The sequence below is a fragment of the Muscardinus avellanarius genome (assembly GCF_963383645.1).
Source record: "Muscardinus avellanarius genome assembly, chromosome: 2".
Classification (NCBI taxonomy): domain Eukaryota; kingdom Metazoa; phylum Chordata; class Mammalia; order Rodentia; family Gliridae; genus Muscardinus; species Muscardinus avellanarius.
The window spans coordinates 134,310,374-134,331,053 of NC_137787.1; positions in this window are offsets into that span (position 1 = coordinate 134,310,374).

A 20,680-nucleotide genomic window follows, 5' to 3' on the forward strand; every position below is an offset into this window, starting at 1 on the left:
CTATGTGAGATGGGGGGAACTGTAGGGGAATTGTAGGAAGAGGGGCGAAACTGCTGGCATCTGGAATTCCAGGGGTGAAGTGAGGGCTGGACCAGCGCTGAGTCCCCAGCTGATGCTTAGTGGCATAGTGGAGGGTTTTGACATGGATGCTTCAGTCTTTAAAGCCAAAGCAGCTTATGCTTTGCTTCCCTTGGATGGGCTCATGATCAGCTTTCCCAAACTCACAGGGGCAGGTTGAGGAGGGTAAAGAGAAGAGGGCCACCAGCCAGGCTGGGGTGTGCTGAGGCTCATCAGTGAAGGTGGCAGCTGGGAGCTGGGATTTGGCTATTTATTTGGTTGCTTCAATAGGCTCTGGTATACTCTGGTATATACAGTTCTCTGGGAGCATCCCCAGCTAAAGTCCAATTCAATGGAAAGGTTAATTTACAGTTTTTATATTTGTATTGCTCTGCAATAATCCCAAATTAGAAGCCTTTACATGACAGTAGTCCCAGTACTTGGAAGACTGAGACAGGAGGAAAGCAGATAAGAGAACAACCTCAGCAATTTAGCAAAACTCTCAGCCTAGGGAGACCGTATTTCAAAACAAAAATCTTTAAAAAAGAGGCTAGGGATATAGGTTTGAGGTAAAATGTTCCTGGGTTCAATCTCTAGTACCACCAAGAAAAAAAATTCTCTATTAAATATGAGCCTATATAACATATATTTACTCTTAAAACTTCCCTGAAACCCTCACATTCTTGATAAATCATTTCTCTGTTGGTGGAGGTCTTTTAGTATCTTATGTATGTTCTGAAGAGATGGACTAAAGCAAAATTTTAGCCTGTAGCCAGAGACCACCACCGACTAAATTGATGCCCCTATTGATGCTCTAAGTCTGTGTGTATGGTTTGAAACAGCTAAGAAAGCTGGCCTCCAATTCCAGGGGAAGGTACAGCCCCGAGGCAGTGAATGTCAGCCATCAGGACACAATAAATCCTGATTCTTTTCTTTATGAAATTTAGTGCTCAGTATACGGAAGCTCATTCACCACCGAGATGGTGATGAAGCCGGAGCCAGACCTCTAAGGATATTAAAAAGTTATTTAAGCCATCGTTGAGTTTAGACGCTGGCACCCACTCTCTAATCTTGCATCTTACTATGATTACAGTCTTCTCATCATTCATCTGTTTGGTTGCCTGAGCGAGTTAGTGCCATCTGCAGAGGCTGGAAGTCCAGAAGGGAAGGACTTCATGGAGCTGGTTTGCCTGGCCCTGGCCTTAAACATACGTGACGTGTTTGATCCACACTCTGCTATAAACAGCAAGGAAGAGGAAACAGGGCAGATCCAAGATGAGACCTCTGATATCTCGGTTCTTGCCTCTGAACCTCTGGGAGTGAGCCATGCTGCTCAGTATGCTCCCCGAAGAACAGTGTGAGCTGTTTCCTGGGGCCAGATTTTCATCCTACGATTATCTGAGAATAGTTCCCATATTGTAGAAGAGATAAATATCTGGTCCAGTGAGTCAAGAGGGATAAAAGCACGATCTATTTGAGAGAGAAAGAAAGAGAAATGGATTGGGGGGGCATAGTCTAGAGTCTAAACAATATGAATCTAGCTTTTTTCCTAAATATGACTTTAACTTTATGGCTTAGGCATGTCATTTTATCTCACGTTACAGAAAACTTGAGAAATGTTACAGCTGCCTAGGTGCTGGTTGCTCCCCAAATTTAGGCTTTCTGCATGCTTTAGATTTTAATTTACAGTGTGCAATAACACGGTTGTGGAATGCTGATGTAAATCTTTGGGTTTATAATTCAACTTAGGAAACTTGGAGCTTTTTTATATTTCTCTTCTGTGCCATCCTTTAAAACCATGTGCTGCTCTTCTGCCTTATGTTCTAATCACACCAAGAACTCTCTCAATATTATTCTGACTAGTCCACTGCTTTCATCCCAGGAAAACAAAGCTTTGAGTCCCTTCTATTCCTCCCTCCTCTTGTCTCATTTCAATATCTGTTTTCACACCAGATTTTACATCTAGAAATGTCTCTCACCTTCCTGCCAATAATACCTCTTCTTACCTTTTATGTTCCTAAATTATTCCACTTTCAAAATATCCTTTGCCTATTTAAAATCATTGAAAATAACTATATGTATTGACTTGGGCATGGTTATTTCTCCTATCAGTCATGACAAAAAAAAAATAACTCCAAAACAAACAAAACCTCTTTTTTCAGATCTAACTTAGTGTCCACCACATACTACATGCTCTGTAAACATTTTTTGATAAATGAATGAAATGAAAGCTGTTCTTTCACAAAATAACTTGATTATAAAATGTGAAATGTGCTTAGCGGATGCCTATTCTTTGGGATAATAAAGATCCCATGTCAAAGGTACAAGGACTCCACTTTGGCAGGAACACTCTGTTCTTCTGCCTGGAAGCCTCTAGCCTTCCACCCAGGGTTCTCCTCAATTCCTCATCCCGGCACTACATCTATCAGTCTTCTGGGAATTTATGAAGGATCCCTCCTTTTAAAAAGTCTTTCTGAGCTGCCAAGACAGAGGTGCAGCTTTCCTTTGCTTCCAAAGCATCATCTGCATATCTCTGATGAGCCCTTATCCATCAGAGACCGGTGCTTACCTACTTGCAGGAGATGGAGTTAGTTCTCATTGAATCTCTAGTACCTAGAAAGGGTCCTGAACACTGAAAGCAAAAATTGCATGCTCGTGGAAGAGATAAATAAAGCTGGTTTGCATGATTTTTGAGAAGCATGGGTAAGTGAGAAAGGAGGTTTGGAAACCTTTCAGAAGAGGGCAAAGGAAGAAAAAATGCTTTTTAGGGTTTGAATTTTCTTTTTGATAAAGAATTCTTTAGTATTATTTTTAATATACGTTTATTGGTGCATTATAATTGCACCATAATGCGATTCAGAGCAATAGAAGCACAGATGCACACGGCACTTAGTATGTTTCCCTCCAGATCCCACCCCGCTCTTTCCCTTCTCCATACATGTTATTGAGATTTGTATTGGTGATTTGGAATACGTACGTAGAAATATTTGAACTGTTTCCTTTATCAAGTCCAATACCCTCCTCCTACTTCCCCTGAGCCCCTCCATCTCTCTGCTGGAGTCTTTCCTCCTTTATCTGAAGCCCCCTTTGTTTCCCAATTTCTTTCTGGCTTCCACATATGAAACAAAGCATAGAACCCTTGACTTTCTGAGAATGGCTAATCTCACTTAGCATAATATTCTCCAGTTCCATACATCTTCCCAGACATGGCATAATTTTGGTTTTGTTTCATGGCTGAGTAAAATTTTCTTATGGGTATATACCACAGTTTCATAATCCATTCATCTGTTGATGGACACCTAGGTTGGTTCCATACAAACATGGATAAGGACTCAGGATTTTTAAGGGATGAGTGCGGCACTGCCCAGTTCAGCATCTGAGGAGAGAGGGCTGAGAAGAGCACAGCCCATTTAGGATACTGTCAAGTGTCCATCCTGGTGACTCAAAATTCTTGACGCATCCACCAAGAGAAAAGCTGTATGTGGCCACATCAGGAACTTCATCACTTTTATATTCAGAGTGCCTCTTTCTTTGAATCAGTGCATAACATTAAAATGTCATCTCATTTGTACAATAATTAGCTGCTTGTTTTCAAAAGCTTTAAATGACAGCAGCTCAGGCATCCTGTCTTCAGTGACAGGCCTCTCAGAGAGAAAACTGTCAAAGAAACTTGTTTTGATGCCACATTGATTTTTTCTGACTTTTTTAATGATTTTTTTTAATTCAGAGAACTTGAAATGGCAAAATCAGATGCCCAAAGACACAATGACAATTGAATTTGAAAATTTATGAAGCATTCCAAACCTTCTCAGAGACAAATATGACTTTGAATTAGAATATTCTTACCTTTCACCAACCATGTCTCCAGTCTTTAGTCGCAGTGAGAAATAATTTGTATTAAGGAATACAAAGTCAAATAAGGAGACATGAAAGTAATCGATTGCCTTTCAAGCTGCATTCTGGCTCCTGGCGTGAGGCCCTGGGCAACATTCTCTGTACTACAGCAATCAGGGTGATCTTCACTAACTCAGGCTGCCAGTTCTGGGGACTTAGCCCTACCACCTTAAGACTCTAATTACACCACAAGAAACCAAGAGTGTTACAGAAGGTTTGCTTCTGCATTATCCTGACTTTACTGCCAGGTATTGAATTTATATATGTGGATATGGATTTGACTTTTAGGTTGGAAGTTCCCCTGTGGGTCCTGGGTTCAGGTAGCAGTGTGTGTGTGTGTGTGTGTGTGTGTGTGTGTGTGTGTGTGTGTGTGTAGTGGTACAATTCCTGCTCAAAAAGCTTGATGAAAAGATCTCATTTGTGAGTAAGATTACCCAGGCTAACAATGTGTTATTGACTGTGGGCTAGAATTATCTGGAGACACAGGGTAGAGAAAGAATGAATGCATTTTAAAACTAGAAAGATTTGGATTCAACTTGCAATCCAGTTGTTTACTCATTGTGTCATTGTTTGACCTTGTGTAAATTCTTACCACTCTAAGCTTCCCACCTAGAAAGTGAAGACAATACTAATCAGGCTGAAGTGTTTCCAGATCAAGTAGAATTCAATTTATAGTGTCTGGCACACAGTAGTCACTAAATATCTGGAAATTTTCATTATTTTCATGAATGTTGTTCTAAACAGTACAATAACATGTCACACTCTGGTCAAAAACTTCACAAGCATATAGCGGTACTTTTGCTATTGTCTTTGTATCAGGTACTGTGGGGAGGATATTTACAAATTATTTAATTCTTATAACAACTCTCCAAAGATACCCACTATTTTGACCTCCATTTTGTAGAGGAGGAAACAGAGATTTGGGAGGGTTTATAATTTTCCCAATCCCATAGGCAATAAAGAGTAAAGTTGATATTCAAATTCAGCCAGTCTGACTTCAAAATCCTCCTTCTTAGCTAGTTCAATTAATTAGAAAAATGGTTTCACATGGCTTTTTAAAAATTATGAGGAGGAAGAAAGGAAAAAGAGAAGGAAGGGAGGAAGGAAGAAAGGAAGGAAAGAAGGAAGGAAGGAAGGAGCACTTGTTTCTTAAGATATAAAGTTTGCTATTTAATTATTTTAAAACATATTTTCCACAAAAAACATAATGCAGTTGGTCTTAGGTTATGAAAAGGTTATGAATGCCTAATTCAGATAGATAGAAGTGTCATTACCTTTAGAATGGTTTCATAGTTATCTATGAAAGAAAATGTGGGATTATAAAATGAATTCAGATGAAGTTTTCCTAAGGAGAGAAAAAGCAAAAGGAACAGAGTCTGCAAGACACTTTAATTTCTATCAGATAACCTAAGCCTTGAAAAGGTTCAATATAAGCATGTACCATATTGTGGAAAGTGCAGCTTCTAAAAATCAAAGCCAAAGGTATTTATTTACATCAGTTAGCTGTCAGCCAGGCTATCACACACCATGTATAGATCCATTCTAAAGTATAATACAATTATTATTTATAATTTATTAAATACTCCATAGTTTAAAGTGAACAATCAATCTACATATAACTAAACATATGCTAAAAGGAATGACTAATTATTGCCTTCCATATTCCTGAATGATTCAGCACTTTAAAATCTCTTGCCAGTCACTTGGGAAAAGAATATTCTAGGCTACAACATTATTAAAATTGTGCCAGTCACTTGGGCACATACTAGTCTAAGCTACAACATTATTACAATTCTATAGCATTGTGTTATCACAACTGAAATGCAAAGAGGTCGGCCATGTTAGTAATTTCAAATAAAACTTACTGAGGTATTAACTTAGACGAAGCACACCGAATCATTTAAAGTACAGACTTGATGAGTCTTCATCATTGTATACATGATCAACTACGATAGAAATCGAGGTACAGAACATTTTCATTGCTCCCAAAAGATTTCTTATATCCTTTCACAGTCTGCTCCTCCCTCCACATATGATGATAGACAGCCACCCTCTCCTTTCTGCCATTGTAGGTTAGTTTGCATTTTCTAAATTATTTATTTATTTATTTATTTATTTATTTATTTATTTGTTTATTTGGTGATACTGGGGTTCCTGGAAGTCCTTCTACCTCCGGTCTACACTCCCAGACCTATTTTATACTTTTATTTGGAAACAGGGTCTCTTAACCCAATGAGGCTGGCTTCAAACCTGTGTGATCCTCCTGTCTCCGCCTCCCAAGCATGTAAAAGTGTGTGCCACCACGCCCGGCTGCATTTTCTAAATTATGTAAATATAGTTATATGATATGCATTCCTTCTTATCTGGCTCCTTTCATTCAACCTAATGATTTTGAAATTAATTTATGTTATTACATGTAACAAGATTTTGGGTTGTTTTTTATTGTTGAGTAGCATTTCATCATATGGATATACGTTGTTTTTTTTCCCTTTATTCACCTATTGATGAGTATCTGGCTGGGTCTTCTTTCTTTCTTTCCTGTCATTTTCTTTCTTTTTTTCTTTCTTCTTTTTGCTATTATTAACATTCTTGAACTTTCATGCATAAGCTTTTGTATAGAGATTTGTTTTTATTTCTCTTAGGTAAATATCCTAGGAGTGAGTCATAAGTTAGGTGGGGTTTTTGTTTGTTGTTTTCTTTTGATGTTTTAAGAGTTTTCAAATGGATTTACCATTTTATATTTCTACCAAAAGTGTATGGGAGTTCCAATTGCCCTATATCCTAACTAATACATGATCAGTCTTTTTAATTTTAGCTAGCCTAGTAGGTATGAGAGTTATTATTTGATTTTAGTTTAAACTTCCCCAATAACTGATGACATTGAGAATCTTTCTGCTTGCTTATTAGCCATTTATATATCTTTAGCAAAGTGTTCAACTCTTTGAACATATGGAAAATTGAGTTGTTTTCTTACTGAGTTCATTCTATTTTCTGGATACATGTCCTTTAAACACATAAGCACACACGCACACACACACACACACACACACACACACACATGTATATGCATGTTATTTCTTATTCTGTGGCTTTTCTTTCCTAATTGTGTCTGTTGAGGAACATGAGTTAATAATTTTATTAAAGTCTAAATTTTTAACTTTCAAAAATAGTTCCTGCTTTCTATATTCCAAATAAGAAATTTTGCCTACTTCAATATCACAAAGAATTTCTCCTTTGTTTTCTCCAAAAAGCTTTACAGTTTTAACTTTTATAGTTAGGCCTATGATTCATTTTGATTTAATTTCTGTACATGCCGTCAAGTGTATTTCCTATGGCTGTATAACAAATGACACCAAAATTTGTCAGCTAAAGCAACAAATATTTATTATCCCACACAGGTTTTAAGAGTCAAAGGATTGGGAATGACTCAGCTGCACAGTTCTGACTCTGGGTATCATGAGCTTGCAGTCATCAGAAGCCTGCCCCGGGATGGAGGGCCCACTTGCAGGATGAGCACTCATGTGGCTATTGGCAGAATGCCCCAGTTTCTCACCAGGAAGGACTTGTCCAAAGCTGTCTGACTTCCCCAGAACAAATTAGCTAAGCAAGAACTAATGAGGAGATAACTGAGGTATCTTTTATAAATTAATGTCCAAAGTTCCTTACCTCACTTTTGTCTTATTCACTGGAAATGAGTCTCAAAGTCTATCTTCACTCAAGGTGAAAGGAATTAATTTGTCCCCTTCAAGGGAGAAGTATAAAATAATTTCTGGATTTATTTTGAACCATCATAGGATACAAAGTTCAAAGTTCATTCCTTTCCCATAGACTATCCAGTTGTTTTATTATTTGTTAATACTTTTCTTTCTCTGTGTTTGGCATTATTAGTTCTACTTTCTTCTCCAAGTGATTATCATTAATGGTTATATTTCAAAAGCAAACTGAATTTTTAAAAATTCAAGCCTATAGCAAAAGGTTACTAAAAATATTCAAATGAAAAATTTAAATGATAGTATTAATTTCCAACAATATACTTTCTGTCCATTTGCATCTTTAATTTTCAATTGCATTAGTTAAAATGATCTTGGGACATTAATGTTAGATGAAATCTAAGATATTACATAATTTGTCTTAGTTTTTTTTGGACATGGAAGCAGAAATCATGATAGATTAAATGAATGGCTCAAGACATAATGCAATATAGAGGCAGATCTGGGAATATTAGCTATTTTGTCTCCTGGTCTAATAACCTTTCTGATATATCATAGGTTGAAAACCTCTTGAGATGAAAATTATGACCTTGGTTACTTGGTTACTGAAACTGTCATATCAGAGTCCAGTCAGAGAGGGCACTTTTTAGTCTGACTTTGTTAATTATATTTGCATGAGAAATATAATTACCTTCACTCCTTCCCTTATTTCCTTATTCTTTTTGTTTTCTCCATCTATCACCCATTTACTCACTTACTGTTTAGCTCACAAATATGTATTGAAAGTCTTCTATGGACCAAGCAAGCATTAGTCCAAATGCTTAGAATACAAATATTTAAAGAGCAATTTTATTGTCAAGGAAGAACACACAGTCTAGCTTCTTCTGTGAGAGCCAAATAGTTTTCTCTGTGAGATAAGCTTTTGGGTTCAAGTCCATTTGTCTGTCAGGTAATTACCCAGGAACTGAAACCTCTGAGAAAAACAGGACTTAACAGAATCACCGGGATTGCAAAAGTTTGCCAGTAGTCCAAATGACTGAGCTATATAAAGTTCTTTGTCATCTAGATGGATATTCTCCCAACTTTACCATTATCAATGTTCCTGAAGAAATCTGTGGCGGAAAAATGCCAAGACTTTGGAGGATCAGTCATAGAATGTTTCACTATTAACTTCCTTAAGTATATGTTGGGTGCTTGAGGATATGTTAGATATTTGAGTGGAAAATTAATGACTCTGATATTGGATTGATGCTGCTTTGTAGGGCAAAAACATATTATTTGCTCCTGTTCATGATAAAAGCCTAGTTCTCCATGAGAATTAAACTTTATGAAGTTTTATTCTATGCCTTTTAGGGTTCACCAGCCATGGAAACATGGGTTAAGAAAAAAGCTCTGAGCTGCATCATGTGGCAGTAGTTTCCGCCGACTTCCAAGCCAGTCCTCACAATCCTATCTGCCTCTAGCTGCCCTGTGTCTTGGGTGGGCATCCACTGACGGAGAGCCTCACAGAGCAGTAAGATATGTTTAGCTCAGAAATTTGGAGATTCAAGGTCATGGAGCCTGCATGAGCTCAGATCTCATGAAGACCTTCCTGGCTACAGTTACATCATGGCTGATAGCAATGGTGGGACAGGAGTCAGAGTGAACAAATGATTACAATTCCAACCGGGAGCATGGAGAAAGAAAATGGGTAGGGCCAGGCTTGCTCCTTTCTTAACAATCCTTAAGTCCTGTAAAAACCTAAGGGCTAGCCAGGCATGGTGGCTCACCTTTGTAATTCCAGCATTTGGGAGGCAGAGACTGAAGGATGGGACAGATTCAGTTACTTACTTAGAGAACCCCTTCACAAGTCAGTGAGATGCTGTTTCAAAATATAAAAAGACTAAACAACAAAAAAAATAGGACTGGGAGTGTAGCTCAGAGATACAATACTCCTGGGTTCCATCCCAGGTACTGCAAAAAAAAAAAAAAGAAAAAGAAAAAGAACTAAGGGCTTTCAGGGGTTGCTGCCCTTCCAGAGCATGCCCTCAGCCATCTAAGGACCACCCACTTAGCCCCACCTCCTAAAAGGTCTACTGATGCCAGCATGGTGAGTTCTTGTGTATTAGAAGACTCAGATAATGAGCAAATAATGTACCCCATTAAAATGTATGACTACAATGCACCAATAAAAATTTTTTTAAAAGACTCAGATAGAAGGACAACTGTAGCCGGGCGTGGTGGCGCACGCTTGTAATCCCTGCGCTTGGGAGATGGAGACAGGAGGATCGTGCAGGTTCATAGTCAACCTCCCTGGCTTAAGAGACCCTGTTTCCAAATAAATAAAAAATATAAAATAGGTCTGGGAGTGTAGCCCAGAGGTAAAAGGGCTTCCAGGAACCCCAGTATCACCACCAAAAAAAGAAGGACAACTGTGATAGGAACAAGACTTGCTCTTGGGACCTCTTACCTGAGCAAATAGGAGACACAGCCATGACCACGACTGTCAAGCTGGCTCCCAGGACAAAGGAGAAAAGAAGTTTAATTCATACAGAAAGACTGCTGGTGGAGGGATGGCAGAGGGTGGGAGTGAGGTTTAAGAATATTATTGGTTTTAGGTACATTTTGAAAGGTGTTATTCTTTTTCTGGGCAAGAATTTTAACCTTGAAAGAGGGGAAGTTACGGCTTCCGGGAAGATGGTGACTGAGAAAAGCGGGGCTTAAGAGCCCCGCTAACAACCAATCTCCATTACCACAAAATCAGTGCCTATCATAGCCAGAAAACACCATCACCAGAGAAACAAAAAATCACCAGGCTCCAGAGAGAAAGCAGACTGAGAACAGAGCTCAGAGCCACAGAGGAGATACACCGGCCTCACGTCCGAGGACACGGCATCAGCGCTTTACTGCCGGCGGCAGCGGCGAGTTCACCGGGCAGCTACAGCAAGCCGAGGTAAGCCGCTGCGGAACAGCCAGGCGGGATTTCTCGGCGCAGGGAGCATCTAAAGCTCCCAGTGGCTGAGCTCAGCACACGCTGCAGGGATTCAGAGTGGAACTCAAAACCAAGAAGAAATACGCCAGCCTCACGGCCGAGGGCGTAGCAGCGGCACCATATTGCCACCGGCGGCAGCAGCAGTGAATTCACCGAGTCCAGTACAGCTACATCTGCGTACTCAAGAACAGTGAGTCAAATTGTGGGCCCCAGAGGAGAAATCCCAGTACTGTACTCCCTGGTACTTGACCCAGTGGGGGAGTGGCGGTGGCAGAGATATCACACCATAGAACATGCAACCTGGCACCCCCCACAGTCTAAAGCAGCCTCTATCAACTCCCTGGGTCGGAGACTCTGTGATACAACCCAGTAAAGGAGTAGTGGGGTCTGAGATACTACTGACTCGAGATCCAGAGCACCTTAAGTGACGTCATAGTGACCCAAGGGAAGAACCCAGAGAAGGCACAAACTTCCTAAATCATGGGAAAGAGGAATAACACTGGAGCAATGAATGCCCATAACCCCACAACATCAGAACCCAATAAAACAGAAAATCAGAGATTTCTAGAAGATCAAATCAGGAAAATAACTGTAGAAATAATAGAGGTGCTTCGAAAAGAACTCAGAGAAAGCCCAAAAGAGATAAAGGATGCAATTAATGAAGTAAAGGCCTCAATTCAAAGCACAAACAACCGATTAGACCACATGGAGAACAGAATCTCGCTCTTAGAAGATGATCATTCCAAAAATGAACGCATAGTTTATAATCTAGGAAAAAATATCCGACAGCAGGAATCTGATATTGAAGAAATATGGGCCCACTTTAAGAGAGCTAACCTAAGAATAATTGGAATAGAGGAGGGAAAAGAAAGTGAAACCAAAGGGATCAACAATCTCTTCAAGGAAGTAATAGCAGAAAATTTTCCAAACATAGAGCAAGAGGTCGATACACAGATCCAGGAAACTTATAGAACTCCCTTTAGACAGGATCGGAGAAGAGAATCCCCACGCCACATAATTGTCAAAATGACCAATGTGGAAGCCAAGCAGAGAATCTTAAAGGCAACAAAAACAAAGGGCCAAGTGACATTCAGAGGCAAACCAATTAGAATCACTCCAGACTTCCCACACCAAGTCATGAGAGCCAGAAGGGCTTGGAGTAACATATTCCAAACTCTGAAAGAACACAACTTCCAGCCAAAAATTTCCTACCCAGCAAAACTTTCTATCAAATTAGATGGAGAAATAAGAAGCTTCCATGACAAACAGAAACTGAAGGAATTTATGTCTTCAAAACCAGCACTAGAGAAAATACTCAAAGAGATTAACTACAAAGAAGAAATAGGTAACACACATCAGAACCAGAGAAACAGATTTTCCATCCAACAGACAACTAAGATTCGTTATCTGTGAAGATACATTATTTATGTTAGTCTTTTACCTATCTCTAAATTGTATTGTTTGCCTTTATTGTTAGTTTTTAGGTTTTCTAGTTGGAATATTAATATACCTTCAGATATAGCATTTGGAAATATTTTATCCCATTCTATTAGTAACTTTTAACTCTGTTTACATTGTCTTTGGATATACAATATTTTTTTTATTTTTTAGGGAGTTTGTATACTCTTCTGTTGCCTGTGCCATTGAAATCATATCCAAGAAATCACTGCCAATTTCAGTGTTGTGAGGTTTTATGACCCAGATTTTCTCCTAAAAGTTTATAGTCTTAAGATTTATATTTAGGTCTTTTATCTATTTTGAGTTAATACTTGTGTATGGGATTAGATAAGGGTCCAATTTTATTCTTTTCCATGTAATTATTATTTTTCAACAATATTTAGTTAAAAGATTATTATTTCCACCACCAAATGTTTGTGGAAACCTTGTCAAAAATAACTTGATAATATAGGGAAGAATTTAGCTCTAGGCTTGTATTTAACTCCAATGGTTTATATATCTGCCTTTAGAATAGTACTACACTGTTTCAATTATTGTAGCTTTATATGGTTTGAAATCAGAAAATATATATCTTCTAGCTTTGTTCTTTTTCAAGATCGTTTTGGGTATCTAGAGTCCATATTCCATATTAGGATAGATTATTTTTCTGAAAAATAAATATATAAATATATGATAGTTTTACCTAAAAAAAATTCTCTGGTAAAAAGAAAGCAAAAAGAAATATTGAAATGTTATCTTTAAGTCATCAAAAGCTTGGTACCAGACAAATGAAACTGTTATGTGAGATTATCAATGTTAATATTGGATAAAATGCTATAATACTAGATGTCGACCACTAAGCCAAGCATGGGAAGGAGGGATGGGGAGGGAACGGGGTGGGGATCGGGTAGGGGCTAACTGGGCAATATGTGCATGTATGTCTACAAAAGTATTTGCTTTATACCACTGTGATGTATGAATACATTGCACCAATAAAAAAATAAATTAAAAAAAAAGAAAGAGGGGAAGTTACTTGTTCTACTGGTGCCAAATATTACATCTCTCAGATCAATGTCTGGTCCTTTATAAACATCTCTGTCTTGTGATAAGGATGAGTTTTTGTAGCTGAACACATAGGCAGGGAGGAGAAAATGCAAGTCCTTGTGCCCAGCAAGGGCCCTGGGATTTGCTCTTTCGGTGACTCCTCAAGAGGTGTTATATTATTTTGTCCGTAGAGTCATGGTCAGGGTATCCTTGCCTTAATGATACACCTGGGTTTTTAAGCTGATAAAACTTAGAGTCAGCAAGTGAGGGGGAAGGGAAAGGCAGATGCTATGGTTTGAATAGCTGACAAGCCATGAGTTAAAGCCCACATGTACATTTGTCCTTTGTCTCTATGGTAGGCCCTGACACCCCCATTGAATTTTTACTTTCTTAATATTAAGAGGTGCTGCTCTTTATGGGGGTCCCTGACTTTCTTACCACATCCTAAGAGTGCCAACCTAGGGACCAAGCCTTTATGGACTTTAAGAAAATTAATGTACTATTTATTCATAAAATGTTTCCTTTTTTGTTGTTAAAATGTGCATCTATTTATTTTGGGCTCTTTTTGTTGTCCCCAGATTTTTTGGGGGAGGGTGGCAGGACATTCCACATTCAACCCATAGCACTGGGAAAGTGAGGGCCCACTGTTTTCAGCTTCCACTTGGGGGGTAAAATCAGATTCTCTTCAAAACTTGGGGGTGGGAGCCCTGTGAAAATAGAAACAGGACCTAGCTCTCCCTGAACATAGTACCAGGCTTCAGAAACTGGTGACACTCCCTTAAGAAAAAAACAAAGCATTAAATTGAAAAGTCTAGTTTCTGGTGATAATGAGAGGGGCAGGGAGGGTCTAAGAGAAGCCGATGACTGAGTGGCTAATCGGGTAAAAATTCCTGTGCCAAGAAAGGACTTGGGAGAGACAAGTTTAGTATTCAATGTTGCTCAACTTTGACTTCAATTAGGGCTAACTGGGGAGCTTTAAAATGTGCTGTTTTCTGAGCTTTCCCCTAGAACAATTAAATCAACATTTCAGGGAGTGAATTATGTTTCAAAAACTCCTCCCCAGTGATTTCCATGTGTGACTAGGACTGAGAGGCACTCAGTCACTTCCAAAGGGCCCTGTAGAAGGAGAGCAGGTGGGCGCTAGAGCTCACGATGGTGGGTGCTGGGAGGTGGCACCAATCCACAGCCACTTGAAGGCTGCTTGACATTTTTCTGATCCAGCGCTGCTGAGCGACAGTAGGAATCATCTTGTACCTCACTGGCATTTTAAAAGGCCTAACATGATGCACACATGTGATGCATCTTAAAGTCTGAAAAATATTGTTGCATGATTAAGAAAAGCTCCGTTCTCCAAGCAGTGAAGGAGGGGAGAAGAGGGTGGTTTTATCATCCAAGGCCCTGTGCTGGAGAGCTGTGGGTCTGGAAACCAGTGCCAGAGCCAGAGCCCACTACCCTGACTCGCTCATATGTCCAGAATGATTAATTCTACTCCAATGAGTTAAGTGGATAAAGAGTGAGCAAAGTCTAGGTGTGGGCCTTGGAAAGATGCCTCAGGGTGCTCAGGTGGGCAAGACTCTCCAAGAAGCCTGGGGAGCCTGTGCAGGACCAGTGCAGGCAGGAGCCACTTCCAGGCTGGCTGCTCTTGTGAATCACACAGGTTTCTCAGCTCAGTACATCCTTTGACTCAGCTGGGGAAGCTTTGGAACATCAAATACCTCCATATCTCTTTAAGAATGCTCTCTCAGCACATTCAGATACTATAACACAACACTATCAACTGAACAAAAGAAATTTCTCACCACTCTAGAGTCAGGAGAGCCCAAGATAAAGGCACAAGCAGACCCAAACTCTGGTGAGGGCCTCCTTCTTGGTTCATAGATGGGGCCTTCTCGCTATGTCTTCACCTCATGGAAGGGGCAAACAAGCTCCCTTTGGGCCTCTTTTATTAGGACACTAATCCTATTCCTGAAGGTTCTGCCCTCATGATCTAATCACCTCCTGAGGGGCCTCACCGCTTCATACCATCATTTTGGGGGTTAGGACTTTAATATATGAACTTGGGGAGGACACCTTTAAATCCCACCTGGGAAGAAGGAGGTTTGCGAACACGGTGAATTTCCACAATATTAAGTTGATCTCCCAATTTCAAATGAAGGCAAGAAATTAAGCAAAGACTGCTTATCAAGGAGCCAAGTCTTGAATAAAAAAAAAAACAGTGGCAGCAAGTATCAATATTTGCTTTCTAAGGTAAACAACTCAGAGGATGTATTTGGAGCAAGACAGGGAAGGCAGTGAGCAGAGAGAATGAACAGCCCTGCCCCGGCTGGCCCTGCTCCCTCATCAGTCTCTATTTGCGGGTTATGAATGTGATGGATGAAGTCCTGCCAGCACAGCTGCTGTCTCTGCCCTTTGCTGCCTCATTAAGGTGGCTTTCATGCAACCTTGAAGGCTGGGCTTTAAAGGGCACTGTGCTGATCAAAGTTCCCCATTCAACTCCTCAGCCATCACATTGTCCTTGAAGCCACCCCTCTTCTCCCATGTCAATACCTGTTTACATCTACTTTCAAAATGTGAAGAAGTGGTACTGGAATTAATAATGACAATAGGGCCCTTCCAAATGTTGGTTTGTGTTCTTGGAGAAAATTCTTGGCAGTAAGAACAATTTTGGGGAAAAAAGACCATCAAGAAGACTCATGAAAATGCATGGTAATGATTAGGCAGCTGGAGCACAGAGTACTAACAATGGCTGGCCCTTTTTAACACCTCTAACTGGACAGAAATAATTTCATAAACCAGACAATTACTGGCTTTTTAAAAACTATCTCCAGCTTACAGAAATTATTTCATAAACCAGAGGAGGGAAAATGAACATTCAAAAGACGGTAGATTTTCTTTCACTTTTTATAATGATTAGGCTTGTGTTTGGTACATACCTAATGGATATTTATTTTTTGCCCAGTACACGATATGTTGTTGCTACTCAGATAAACACTTCAAAGGCCCCCTCATAACCATTCCTGCAGAACTATTTAACAGGAGAAAACCATAAACAGTTACTTTCAATACAATAATGATAACACTGAGGTAAGCACAAGAGGCTATGAAAGAGAGAGGAGGAAGATGATATGTAAAGTGATGTATAAACTGGTATCTTTGCATTCTGAGTTGAGTGTGTGTATGCGTTGGGGGTGGGTGGATGGCCAGAAGTTTATTAATTTATCCTAAAGTAGATGTTTATTAATGTACCCTAAAGTAGTAGAAATGTACCCTAAAGAAGGCAGTATTTGGAGATGATAATATAGGGGCTCTGTATGTCAGGCTATGAAATTGGGTTCCTTCTCAGTACACCAGAGGATCTTGAAATTCATTTGCATTAGAAACATTAGGATTTAGCCTCTCACAGTCCCTAGATGAGCAGCCTAGGTAAAACCTGAGAATCTATTAGACACATAGAATCTCACCACTCCCTCTAGCCACTGCAGCAGCAAATGTATTTTAATAAGCTGATCTATATGCACAGTAAAGCTTGAGAAGTACCACCTAGGGAGCTTGAGGAAAAATAAAGATTCATTGACTCTCAGGTTTTGGCTCCCTAGAACTAGGTGAGATGCTGGAGCCTGCACTTTAAATAAGCATCCCAAGCAATACTGCAGCAGGCAGCTGAAGACTTTTAAAGACCATGCCCATGGTTCGCCTGACCAGTTTCATCAGGATTTGGGGGCAACATGTGATTAGGTCTTGATGTGGGAAGTAACGTGGCCAGGTCTTCATTTTTTCATAGGTCTCTTTACTTTCTCAGGTCTTTCACATCTATTAGCTTAGCATTCCTTGATGCTTTGCATGAAAAAAAAAATATATCATACAAGGTTACAAAGTCTTGCCAAGAATATTTATTAGTTATAAGGGCAGTTAGCTTCCAAGAGTGATTTGACATACCACCATCATCTATGATAATACTAATTCTAGGTATAGATGTAGGATAGCTTAGAGAAAAGTTGGGAAATATTTCTAGAACTCCTCTCACACACATGGTAGGCCATTTGGGGTAGCATGAAAAGAATTCAGCCAGCCTCGGGGATTAATCCCATTTCAGTTGGGTCTGTGTGATACAGCATATGATTTGCTCTGTTTTGACTTTAATTCATTCTCTATAACTCTGACACATTGTGGGGTTGCATGAATAAAATAAAATAATACAAGAGGATGTTTATAAATGTTCAGTTCCCATAAAATCAAGAATTCTAAGAACTATTGTATTAAACAAGCAAAGCTCAGAAACATCTGACCTTGATAGTAAGGATTAAGATACTCACAGATGTACATGGAGTGTCAGGCACTACGCTATGAACTTTACTCTCTTTGCTTTATGGAGTCCTTATGATGACCAGGTAAGATGATCCTTTTCATCATTTCAGTCTTACTGACTGAACTTCATTAATGTTCTTACTGAGAACTTAATTAATTTATCAATGTTCAAGCAACTAGAAATGGGACCTAACTCCAGGTGAGTCCAAATACTTCAAGCTTTGTCTCTGTGGTCTCCTTGGGGTTCATTTGTTGGGGCTATGTAAATATTACAATATAATTCATCACTTGGAATAAACCTTGGGTGGTTGTCCCATATAACTTTGGCTGAAAGGAAAGCTTAGCCTTTAAATTCTATACCTAAGGACTTGAAAGGCAACTCTGACCATAGAAAACCTGACTAGGACTGGAGACCCAGAATTCTAAAGGGGACAGGCAGATAAGCCAGGTATACTCTCATGACTCTGCCTTCTGGCTGATTATAAGTAATCTAAAAGCAACAACTAGGCTGCTTAATTCTTCTGAGTTCATTTACAAAAGACTTGCTAGCTTGCCCTGAGTGTTGGCATAGAAACTGGAGTATCAAGGAACGGAGAATTCATTAGCAGCCAAGGAGTGTGTCCCCACACCTAGCAGCCAGTTGGACACAGATCTGTGAGGGTAGGAAAGGCGGACATGCCCCCTCCTGGGGAGCAGGTGGAGCCTTCGGCATCAGGCCTGGAGAGAAACTGGGAATCCAGGGACTGCTGGGAGGTAGATGGAGGTCATCAAGCCAGCAAATAAGACTAACATTCCCACAAGGGCAGAAGTGGATTGTTCAGTCTACATACTGCTTCTTTATAATGCAGCACAGAGAGATGCTGGAGCACTAATTTGGGGATCATCAGGGCAGAATAAATGACTACTCATGATGGGGAGTGGTGAAAGTTGGGGCACCTGGGTCTCCCAGTGATATGTATATGTTCTCCTCATGGTTCCCCTGGGAAATAAGTATGATGATTTCAGCTTCAATATTAATGGACCAGTCCGCAAGTCTCTGCTTTCTGATCAAGTGCACCACCAATCCTGGTATAGTACAATGGTTTGGAAAATATAGCACAATCAGAATCACCTGGACAGCCAAGACATGGCCGAGCCCCAGCCCTCAAGCACCTAGCTCAGGTTGGGGCCTGATCATTTGCATTTGTGTGCAGTTCCCAGGTGCTGCTGAGGCTGCTGGTTTGGGGATCACACCTTGAAAATCCTTGGTGAGTGACTGCAGGTGTTTGCCCTGTCTAGCTATCTGTCCCAGTGGACTGAAGTATACCTTCCTTCAAGGTATGGGCAGAGTGTGGTCACAGCTCTTATCTCCTCTGGGACTCATCCATAGCTGAAGAGAGCCTCCTTGCCTGAGGCCATACCTTTTCCCTGCAGGCTTTTGTGCTTATCAGAAAGATGAGATTCATGGCCACACAGTGATTGAGTTGATTCTTTTTCTGATTCTTGGGCACCAGTTCATCATTCTTTCAGCCAGTAAATCAATATTAGCATGTTATTCATTAACAGGGGGAGAAGGAATAGGGGAGGACAAAGAGAGGGGAGGAGGAAACGCGCCAGCTTTGAAACAGGCCATCTATTAGCTGCTGCAGTCAGAAGCTCTGAAGTGGGCCTCCATTAGGGAACAAATAATATTCAAGTATGAACTGCCATTATTATCCCTAGTAGGTGTGAACCAGGGTAGAAGTAGAAGAGCTTGAAAGCAGAGCTGTCACCTGACACAAAGGTATGCAGGATGTTGGAAAGGGAAGTTGAAGGATTGTCCAGGGAGTGAGCATGTAGGTGCAGTATGTTCAGGCCTATAGCCTGGCTCTGCTTGTAGAGTTATCACCCATTGATTCAGTGTTTTTCCTGAGCATTTTCTTGATGCCAGGCAGTATCCTATACAGTGGGATCTAGCTGTGACAGGTACCTGAGCAGAGGTGCTAAGTCATTTCCTTCAGTGACTGTGGCCTGGTAAAAATAAAACTTGAATGTCAGTCTAGGCTGAAAGCTCTTATTCGGTAATGTCTTCATTTCCACCACATAGGAGCTTTACTCGCCTAATCCATATCTTCTCTTCTTGAAATTCAAAGCCTTTCAGCGTTTGTACTGGGAGGTTCTTCAAATCTGAAAAGTAAGCTTGGAAGTGATCACAAGTACATGACCTGCTGTTGATGTGTATGCATCTGCAGAGTCCAATTAAACTGAATTCCTCATTGCTTGCTCTAATTTGCAGTGGCTTTTGCTTTCTGCATATGCAGGCACATTGCTGTTTCCTGGTTGTTGGGGCTTCTAGACTATAAATGGGCTGATGTGATGTAGCACAAAACATTTCTCATGCTGGCAGGGTTTCATAATAGACACTTGAATGTTTGCTTCTGAAATCATTCTTCAAGAGCCAGGTACTGCTCTCTCTGTTGGCATAATATGGCTTGTTTTAACTGCACTATGGGAACTGATGTGTTATTAGTGATATCAAACTTAATTGTACTCACTAAAGCCTTCAATTATCATGTTGCTTACCTATGACAACGTATTATTGTTACAACAATTCTGAACCAGTAAGCTGGCTGTAAAACTACAAAGCAGAGTATATCTACCTACTGGAACAGCTTTCCTTGACCATTGAGAGGAGGCTTAGAAAATGAAGAATGCTTAGGAACTTCTTTTGACTCTGCACAAACTGTTCCCTGTGCCTGTGTGGTACCGCCAGCTTTGTGAATTCCACTTGCCCTCAAAGCACAGTGGAGTCCCATCATCCTCATGGACATTTTCTGTGCCTCAATCTCTTCCTGTAACTTCCAGTCTGTTAGACTATGTCCATTCTGGGGAGGGGAAGGTATGGAGGCAGAGTGGGAAGACAGACTGAAAATAAAACTAAGACCTACCAGATGGGAAAAGGCAATGGCTATTATTCAATGCTCCCTATAGTGGGGGGCCAGCCACGTTCACATGTGTGTAGGCAGAGACCCAGGCAGATAGAGGAGTGTGGACATTCAGTATGAAAAACAGGCAAAACTCAGATGTGCCCTGCCGGAGGCAGTTGGCATGGGAAAGCTGTCGGCCCTCTAACCAGAAGTGGAGCATCGTATGGGATTGGTCAGGGTACATATATGGCTTTCTATGGCTAGGCCTAAGTTGGATAGGGACAAAAGTTATGGAAACTGTCAGTTATTAATCAGGTCCTGGCCATTTGGAGCCATTTGGCTATCATCTGGCTACTGGGCCTATTGTTGGCTTCTTG